General features: G+C 34.9%; 1 protein-coding gene across 4 annotated transcripts in view; it reads right to left on the minus strand.

Moving 5' to 3' along the window:
• The window catches only part of LOC111047282 (synaptic vesicle glycoprotein 2C-like), a 315,600-nt gene that overhangs the window by 295,482 nt on the left and 9,777 nt on the right, over positions 1-10,341 (minus strand). The gene's annotated exons all lie outside the window — the stretch shown is intronic.

The raw sequence follows: 10,341 nt of genomic DNA on the forward strand, positions 1-10,341 counted from the left end.
TAAGGGGTTTACTTGGGGGTTGTAACTGGAATATTTAAAATGTAAACACCCATTGTGTGGTTAATCATTGTAAAGGTATTTTTAAAACAAGAAAGGTGGCATCAATAAGAATGTTCTATGATACTTGTATCCACAATGGCGGCTGATTGAAGTTTTAGTTTTTAAAGAGATGAGGGGTTGTAACTCAAATATTTAAAATGTAAACACCCATTGTGTGGTACATAATTTTAAAGGCCTTTTTAAAACAAGAATGATGACATCAATGAAAATGTTCTATGATACTTTTATCAAAAATGGGGGCTGATTTAGATCTATTTTTTATAGAAATGATTGATAAAAGTAATAAAACTTAAAACAACACTTTTTCAATGAATAACGGAACACATTGAAAAACTGATTATTTATTTAGTAATCTGTTACATTTAATTTCAAAAGATGCTCGAAATGCTCCCCTTCTCTCGTTTGACAGTGTGCCAAACTGTCATAAATGTAAATGAGATGTCCTTATGAAGGCCTAAGTCAACCCCTTATGAAGGGTTGAAGTTCATTTATGTGTGTCAAAAGGTAGAGTATTTGACCAATAACTTATCCTGAAAGTTACAGTATGTATAACAGTCTCCAATTTATAAAAGTTTTTTGCATGATATTTTTGAAATGGCATGGATATCATTCCAAGAACCATATGGTACCTTGCCCTTAAGTTTTTTCGAGGACACGTAGACAAAGCTAGAAGACAAAGATAACTATATCTCAGTAATTTATTATAGGGTTTTACAAAATCAGGTATAATTCTCTTGAGAATTGGAAGCTCTGAATTTTACTCATCATACACATTTCCATTGAAAAATGATTCAGACAGTAAACTTAAATAAATTTAAAACTTTAATGTAGTAATGATACCATACTAAATTTTTAAGGAAAATGTTCATCCATTAAATAAATATGGTGATTATTTTTAAAAAAATTAATGCCAGATTACATGAAAACTATGGAGGATTCAGAATATACCTTGAAGAATAGAATACCGTGGTTGTGGTAGTACTGATGTATGTATTCTTGGGACACTCTGTATGTGTTGATAAGCTACATAATCAGAATTCTGAGAATTGATTACCGAGAAATTTCATATTTTACTCATAATAACCTATTAAGTTATCCCACTAAACTGTACATTTCATATTTTACAGGACCAAGAGCAGAGAGACTACGCCTCATGAAGCTCAAATCGAGGACGATATCAGTTCAAAGTAAAAATATATAATTAGTTATAAATTAAAAGTTCAATTTTTCAAATAAAAATCATTGCATTATATTGAAAATGATGTTCTCTTATTTACATTTTTCGCTCATAATGATATACTCTGGAATTAAGCTTTAAAGAAAATAAACTAATATAGATATTAATATATAATATTTAATATTTTAATAGATATTCAAAGTGATAATATTGATGTGTTACTCAGATGTATATGAACTGTATTCCATTTGAGGTGTTGCAAGCATAGAGGGCTGTTTGAACTAGAGCAGATTTGATTTAATTAATTCATCGAATGGCGAGTGACTCATGCACTGCTCCCTCTCAGGACAGTCTGCAAGCTGTTATTGGTTAGCAGAGGTCGATCTCCACTCAATTAATACAGCTACAGAGACAGTTTATAGACTGCCCGGACAGGAGAGAATGAATAAGTAATTTGCCATTCACAGGAGAATTTTAAGGAATATTTCAATTTGAATAATATTAAAAAAATAAAATATATATTAATAATCTGATTCAAGGCCAGTGCAATCCAATAACAATGCTTAATCATAATTCAAATTTCATCCAGAATTTGAAATGAATCTGTAATTCCTATTATTCATGATTCAATTATTCTTCCAAACTAATGTTCCAATCTTACTATTGCCTCAATACTCTATTTCTATACTCAGTGGACATCCATACATTCTATATAGTCTATATATATATTATATAATCTATATATTATGTAGATTTCATCTATATATAGAGTATCAAAATAGAGTATAGAAATAGAGTATCAAGGCAATAGTAAGATTGGAGCATTAGTTTGGAAGAATAATTGAATCATAAATAATAAGAATTACATATGTATTTCAAATTCTGGATGAAATTTGAATTATGATTAAGCATTGATATTGGATTGCACTGGCCTTGAATCAGATTCATGATTCGAAGCTGAAAGAAGCTTACTTCAAGAGGGCAGTATGCCTTGAATCAGGATTGATTCACTCTAAACATCCAGCTTGAATCAGACTCTGATTGATCTAGAATCACAATAGAATCGAGCTTGCATTTCGTGAAAGGTGTGCCAGGTGGCCTTGAATGGGGGGATTGCATCCAGCATGCGTTTCAAGCCTGAGTCAAGACTGCATCTCAATCCTGATTCTACCGTGCATCTCGGGCCTGAATCGAGCTCGCAACGCGACCTTGATTTTAGCTCGCAGCACCAGCCTGATTAGAGCCTGCATTTCGAGCACGAAACTGGCTTGAACGATGTATAAACGGACTCTTGAATTTACCTCATTTCGAGCAAAATGCATGCGAATGAAATCTTGAATCAAGCCCTCACGTTTGACAAAACGAGCTTGTTTTGATTTTGATTCAAGTTGATTTTGCTGATTGGGATAGAGTTTTGCATTATTGTGGGAATGCTAAACTGTCGGTCTCGGCTGAAGTATGACAGTCGTAAGGCCCATTGACGACTTAAACGATATATTCAGGCTATGGGACCTTCCCGCAAGAGACTCCCCACCAACAAAAGCCACAAGAATTTCCTTTTTCTAGAGTTTTGCATTCTAACATTACAATACTGTCTTGATCTCCTATTGGAGGCCGCCCGAAACATTCATATTGTTGGTGTTTCCAAAACAAATTTTTGAGATAGGACCGTTCTTCATTGGTTGGTTTCTGTAGATGTTCCCTACTAATTGTTTGTTAGCCTGGGTACTCACGGGCTGGTAGGCGATTAATTTCGATTAGTACAACAACTTCCATTTCGTGGAGTCAATATTATAAACCACACCTAACAACTAAGAAGACATTAATCAGCTATAGACTTGAAAAAACTTTCATTGTACAACTACTAACAGTTATGTATCATTTGTTCAATTGATAGATAAGAAAATGTTTCATGGGACAGTAGGTGATGCGAATTACAACCAAACATGTTTCATTATAAAAATTTTTTACATTCATCTTTCTTTGCCCTATTACCATAAGGAAAGTATTGATTTTGGCAAGTGATGTAACTAGTAAGCAATTTTTCTAGTACCCTCTGGAGTATAGCAGTTGAATCATAGAATGTTGATTTGAGGAGAATTTATTATAGAGAAAATGTATTATCAAATGTGGATTTCCTTAATGAAATAATTACCATATATAGCAGTGGGAACATTTATTATAGAACAGGAAGTCTGCTCATGAATAATGCCGAGGTATATCTACTGTGGAATTTATAAATACGATTTTCCTATGATTGTAGTGAAGAGCACCTTAGTCATCGAATGCTGAAATGATTCAGTTTACCTTTAGTTTTAGGAGGTTGGTCATTCTCTTGACAGTGTGGATCCTCTTGAATCCTCCCTCGCTGATAGATATATTGATCCTCCCGTCAGATGACTAGACATTCCTGTGCCCATGACAGTCGGCCGCAGTGTTGAGGATCTTGAGGCGCTCAGCATCGAAGATCATCTTCCTGGTCCGGTAGCTGCACAGACGAACGATGATGGGGCGATCCTTCGGCTTAGCTTGCCCTTGTTGAGGTGGTTGATGCCTTCCAACTGTATGCGAGCGGTTGACATCCACCAGAGTCACGGGCACGTTCAGCTTCTTGTTGAAGACAAGCGTCAGCAGGTCCATGTATTCTTAATGCTCTCCTGGATGCTGAAAATACGAATGGAGTGTCGGCGACCATATTGCTCCAGATCGTCGACTTTAAGGTGACAATTCACCTCGAGCTCCCAAATTTTTTCATTCAGCCATTGATTCTCCACTTTCAGCACCTGGACTTCTTTGAGAATGTTCTTCATTGCTATTGTAACTGCATTTTGAACGGACTCTTCAATCTGCAGTCACATTATGCAAAGGGCCTTCTCAGACAATGAGGGTTCAGAAATAGCTGGGGAAGGCCCTGGCTTCGGAGCGTTGACCCAATTTTTTGGCGTGCTTCTAGGCCTGACCATGATGTACCATTAGGTGGATCACAGGCGAACAGGTATACTGAAGAACTGAGAACGTTTTTTTGAAAATAAATAAAAAGAGAGTGAGGTAATTGAAAATATAATTCTACAATTAAATGAAGCTTGAAAAATTGAATAACTTGATATATAATTTGTAGTGAATTGAACTGTATAATCCTACGAAATATGTATTTTAATGCAGAGCCAAACTGAGACACGTTCACTCACTCGACATAACCAAGAGAGAGCCAAGAGATCAGAGAGGACCAAACCGTCTGAGTAGACTCAATCATATCACACTTGATTGCGAAAGACTAGTGGCAAGGAAAAGGGCTCTGTTTGGCTGCGAGCAACCAGGTAATAAGTAAAATGTTAGTATGGGAGAAAAACTCCTGGATCTTGTAAAGGACACAGGTATTGGTTTGCCTAAGTACTTGGGACACACAATAAGCTCTGGTTGACGTGTAGGTTTTTTTAACCTTTTGATCATTGAATCCGTCCCTTGAAACACAACATAAGATAACATAATACTATAGTGACTATAGGGTTGGAGAACTCGCTCTTGAACTATTGTTTTGATCTTTGAAATCCGCAACTTGCTGAATATTTCTTTTACAAGGATAATTTGATAACTTTTTCAATTGGGAACGTGGTCATGTAATCCATGATTCCAATACAGAATTTCAAGAGAAAATTAATGGCAAAACCCGCACATCGATATCAAACCATTCCAGTGATCTTCACATTTAATGATACTAATGACCATACAAAAATGAAATAAATGAGTTCCTACATTAGAAATCAAGTTTTGGTGAACACGAATAGTAACTCCTACTCACGTATTCAACACTTTGAACAAAAACAATAAATTTTTGCACTTTCAATGTTATTTTTATATCCTGAAAAAGGACGAAATCAATTTTCTTTTGCAACGAACTTGCCCTGTAAAAAAGTTCGAAGAATACGTGTTCAAAATTTGAAGCTGATTGATCAATTCTTTCTAAAGTTATTGCATAACATAGAATTCCCTCCTTTTTCATTCCAATAAACGATTATGTTCAAAAGTTTACAAATGCAAAGTTGCAGCTGAATAAAAAAATGGTGAATTTCATTTTACCATTTATTCATGACTCTACTAATATTCAACAGCCTAATTGAGACTGATACATGATGGGAGAAGGCGATTCTCAAATTGTAGAGAATTTCATGTTTTACATGCTCAGTTGCCTCAAATTCATCTTGAACCATTTTTCTTTATCAAAAAAGTACCAAAAATATGGGAATGTGAAAATTATTTTTATTTTCTTGATTTTTGAAACTAGCGAATAAAACGTTTGAAATATATCTTTCATGAATTATCCACGTTAAATGAAAGATAAGTTTCTGTTCTATAATTCAATATAGAGTACAATTTTTCATCATTATGAGTTTCCGAAATAAGAAGCTTTGAATGTAGGAACTAGCGCTTTTTTGTGTATTTCAAGTAGAATCGGAAGTGAATTCCTCATTCTTTGAATGAACTCGACTTTATGATATGTGATTTCAAACCGCCTAGAATAAATAAATGTTTATTTCCCAAAAAAAAACTAAAACTACAACATCAATTACACAAAATATTTGATAAATTACAATATTACATACAATAATTAGTTATGTATTACATACAATAGCTGAGAAATATGAGCAGTATTTTCAATCCTAATACAAATAAGTCCTAATTAAACATATTCAAATTTTTTGTCTAAAATTATTGTTACATACCTAATTATTATGTACTTAATAATTGTAAGATTTTTTCATCTTTTTGTGCTGTATGATCTTGTCATAGTTTTGCTTGTTGTTTGTAAATATTGTGAATTCGATTAAATATAATTTGAGTTTGAATTAGCTGTAGTACGAGAAGATCCGATCATTATTTAGGGAAAAGTTATCAGTGTTGAAATTTTTATTGATGAGCCTCTCCACCAGAAAAAACAGAAAATAAGTTCATTTAACAGATGAGTCTGAAAAAACATGATCCAATGAACCTATATCATTGCGCAAAATCTCAATTTAAGAGGAATTAAGTTAATGATGGTGATTAAAGTTAAAATTTGGGTGTTTTTCGAGTAATCTTTGACATCTTTTGATAGAAAACTGGTCCCTCTATCAGTGTGTATGTATGAAGGATAGCCGTATGTGGTGAATAAGTCATTGAGATTTTGAATTACTGTTTCTGATGACATGTCTCGACAGGGATAGGCAAAGGGAAATCTCGAATATTCATCCACAATAGTGAGGATGTACTTGTTTCTAGTTGATGATGGCAGGGGTCCTTTGAAGTCAATGTTGATCCTTTCAAAAGGCCGAGTTGCTTTTATCAATTTTCCTTTGAAACAGTTGAATCTTGGCTTCAGCTCTGAGCAGATTTTGCATTCCATGCAGACTTCTCTGATGTCATCTACCGAGTATGGAAGGTTATGAGCTTTAGTCCAGTGAAAAAATCTTGTGATGCCGGGGTGGCAAAGGTCTTGATGATATTTTATCAAGTCTTGTTTTGATGTGATACATCCCATTATCACACATGCTCGAGAAAGAGCGTCAGCAGTTATGTTCTCTTTTCCAGGTCGGTAAATGATCTCATAGGTGTATTGAGATAGCTCAAGGCGCCACCTCATGATTTTTTCGTTCTTCACCTTGCCTCTTGCCGTGCTATTGAACATGAATGAAACAGATTTTTGATCAGTAATAAGTTGAAAGAAACGACCAGATAAGTAATGACGCCACTTCCTAATAGATTCTACAATGGCATATGCCTCTTTTTCAACTGATGAGTGTCGTTTTTCACTTTCGTTTAGCATTCGTGAAAAGTATGCAACAGGACGTTCATTGTAAGATAGTGTTGCTGCTATGCAGAAATCTGAGGCATCAGTCTCTACAGTGAGAATGCCTCCTTCATCAAAAACATGTATTACAGCTGCAGCTACCTCTTTTTTAAGATCTTCAAAAGCTGCAAGGGCCTTGAAGAGGGAAGAGCGAACAGTGTGCCAAGGCATGAATTTTACTTGAAAAATTTTCTATCCATCGAGAGTAATGTGCGAAGAGGCCCACAGTTCTCTGAAGAGTTTTGCGATTAGGAGGTGGGGGCATATTAAGTAGAGGCTCAAGGCGTTCGGGATCTGGACGTAATGATTTGCTTCCAACTAAAAATCCTAGGAAACTTATCTCCTTTTGACAGAATTTACTCTTCTCCTTGTTTATAGTAAGTGAGTTATTTGAAGCTGCTGCAAGAAACCGTTCAAGATTAGTGTCATGTTCTTCTTTTGAATTTCCACAAATTATGACGTCATCCAAATAAGCATAGGTATCAAATAATTTATCTTTTTGTATGAGTGAATCAATTACTCTCTGAAAAGCTGAAACACCATTAGTGACACCAAAAGGAATACGACAGAACTGATAAAGTTTTCCACATGCTTCAAATCCTGTGTATTGCCTTTCTTCAAGTAAGATTGGTACTTGGTGATATGCGGATTTCAGATCTACAGTACTATACCAGGAATACTGAGCTACTTTGCGAACTAGATCTTCCATATTTGGAATGGGATAGGCGTCCAATTCAGTGAATTTGTTTATAGTTCTAGAATAATCTATAACCATCCTTTTTTTCGGTTATCGGGTTTAACAACAAATGCTTGGGCACGCCAAGGTGTGTGGCTTTCTTCTATGATGCCATCTTCCAGTAATTGTTGAATTTCATTGGAAATAAAATCTTCATCATCTTTTGATAATTTGCGAGATTTGGTTGTAATTGGTTGACAATTGGGTTTTAGATGTTGAAAAAGGGAGCAAGGAGGAATTTTTGCTTGAGTTATTCCGCAAATAGTAAGAGGTGGCTTATTACCTCCAAATGGTATTTCTATACTGGAGAAATTGTTCATAAATTCGTGCCGAAGAATAATATTTTCACAGAGGTCTTGTATAAGCATTAAGGTTGTGTTTGTATAACTTTCTCCCTGAACTGTTAAATTCACGTTAACTTTGCCTCGGATTTGTGGTGTGAAGTGTTTTGAGCCTAAAGTTACTTTGCCTATCTCTGGTATAACTTCTAAATTCAGTTTTTTTGCATAGGTATCGTCAATAAAGTTGCCAGTTGCTCCAGTATCGATCAGTGCTTGACTTTCAGTTCCGTTTATGGTAATAGGAATAATAACCTTTGAAAGACATTTTTCGGCTTGCACTGAAGGTGTTAGTAATATCGAATTTCTAAACTCTCTTTTTTTCTCTAATACGGAAGATTTTGAGTTACATACCCGAGCAACGTGTCCCTTCTTACCACACTTCTTGCAGAATTCGTTTTTAGCTGGGCAAAATAGTCGAGAATGTTTTTTGTTGCCACAAAAAAAGCATGCTTGTCCACTAATACTAACAGCTGATAATGAGGAGTCTGAATTGTCTTTTTGATTAGGAATTAGATTTGATGCATTTTCTGTAACTTTGCAAGCATTAAGCGCAAATGGAGGATTAGATTTATTGTAGCATTGTGATTGATCTTTTGCAGACTCAAAAGCTCTTGCACGATTAAGAGTTTCATGCAAAGACATATCTGGGCTTTCTAAAATTCGTTGGCGGATTTCGGATGAATATAAACCTGCAATCAATGCTTCTTTTATGTGCTCCTCTCGATTCTCTGTAGCAGAGATCGCTGTAAAATTACATTCTAGGCTGAGTTCTTTCAGTTTTAGGAAAAAATTATCGATGGACTCACCTTGTTTTTGTTTTCTTATAGAGAGAAGGTACCTTGTAAAGATTTCGCTTTTCTTCTTGATAAATATGCCTTCAAGGATGGAGATACTTTCCTCGAATGTAGTACAATCTATTATCAATTTGTAATTTTCAGCTGACAGCAAGGTAACTAGGATATCCAATTTCGTATCTTCAGTGTAATAGTTTCCTTTCAAGTAGGCATCCAGCATTCTTTTCCAGTGTCTCCATTCCAATGGTGCACTAGGAGAATCTGGATCCACACTTAGACATTTGGTTTGAGAATTTTCCCAATTAATTCCGAGTTGAAAGATGTATCAACGGGTTCATTTTGAGATAATTCGGTAGGCTTATCCTGATTCCGTGATGGAGATTCAACTTTATTTCGATCCCGGGTTTTCCTCTTTGGCATTTTGATTACCGGTACTTATTTTAGTCAATAAAATTGTAATAAATAGAGACCATTGAAGAGCTAGAATAATGGCTTTTATTGACTAAAATAGACTGAGATAAAATAACAAACTTTCTGATGATTTAGGATAATTCAAACAACTGATTTATGACATATGATTATCACATCACATTGTTACCAGGTGTACTTAGAAATCTTTCTGAGATAGAACGGTCTACCTGGTCTCAGGTTGTAGAGCACAAAATCACGACTAGAGGGTTTCATAAATCATGAAATCAAATAGTTGAAATCAGAAGGTAAAGTTATTCGTTATTCCCGAAAATTTGACTCGTTTTTGAGAAATTGTAACTTAGCACCCAATGAAGAAAGAGTGCTTATCGAGTGATTTTTTTCTGTTGGCTCGATTTGGCCAAAATCTCAAAGAACTGGAGAAGGAATCAAAATTCGTGATTTTGAGGCACCCTGAAAAAAGCACCAGGGTTAGATAGTTCAGGATGTCAAATACTCCAAAATTACTGCATGGAAAATGTAACGTGTTCGGAGTTTTTCCCAGCAAAAAGCCAGGTACTTTTAACTGTATTTGTACTGACTATATTTGTACTATTTATTGGAACCACTGTAGGCTACTAAATTCCTGACAATCACTTATCACTTCTCATCAATCTGAGAAAAAGCAGAGAAACGACGGTGAATACACCTGCCAAATTTGAATGGTTCAGTAGAGAACGGTCGTCAGTAGTCATTTTTGTCACTTTGCATGCTGACCTTCAATTTAAAATATCGGATGTCAACATTTTAAAGAGAATGTATGGTGTAAGAAAAATTGAAAACCATATTTGAACATCCTATTCAAAACCAGATTACTTACTTAATTTTGTGTTTGAGAATAAAACAAGGAATATGAATTACTGAGATCTTTCACTAAAAAAAAAAATGGACTTAAGGATGAATCAATATTTATTTTTTATTTTTGTTGTCCCGATGGATCA

The sequence above is a fragment of the Nilaparvata lugens genome, chromosome X (assembly GCF_014356525.2).
Source record: "Nilaparvata lugens isolate BPH chromosome X, ASM1435652v1, whole genome shotgun sequence".
In the NCBI taxonomy this organism is placed as follows: Eukaryota; Metazoa; Arthropoda; class Insecta; order Hemiptera; family Delphacidae; genus Nilaparvata; species Nilaparvata lugens.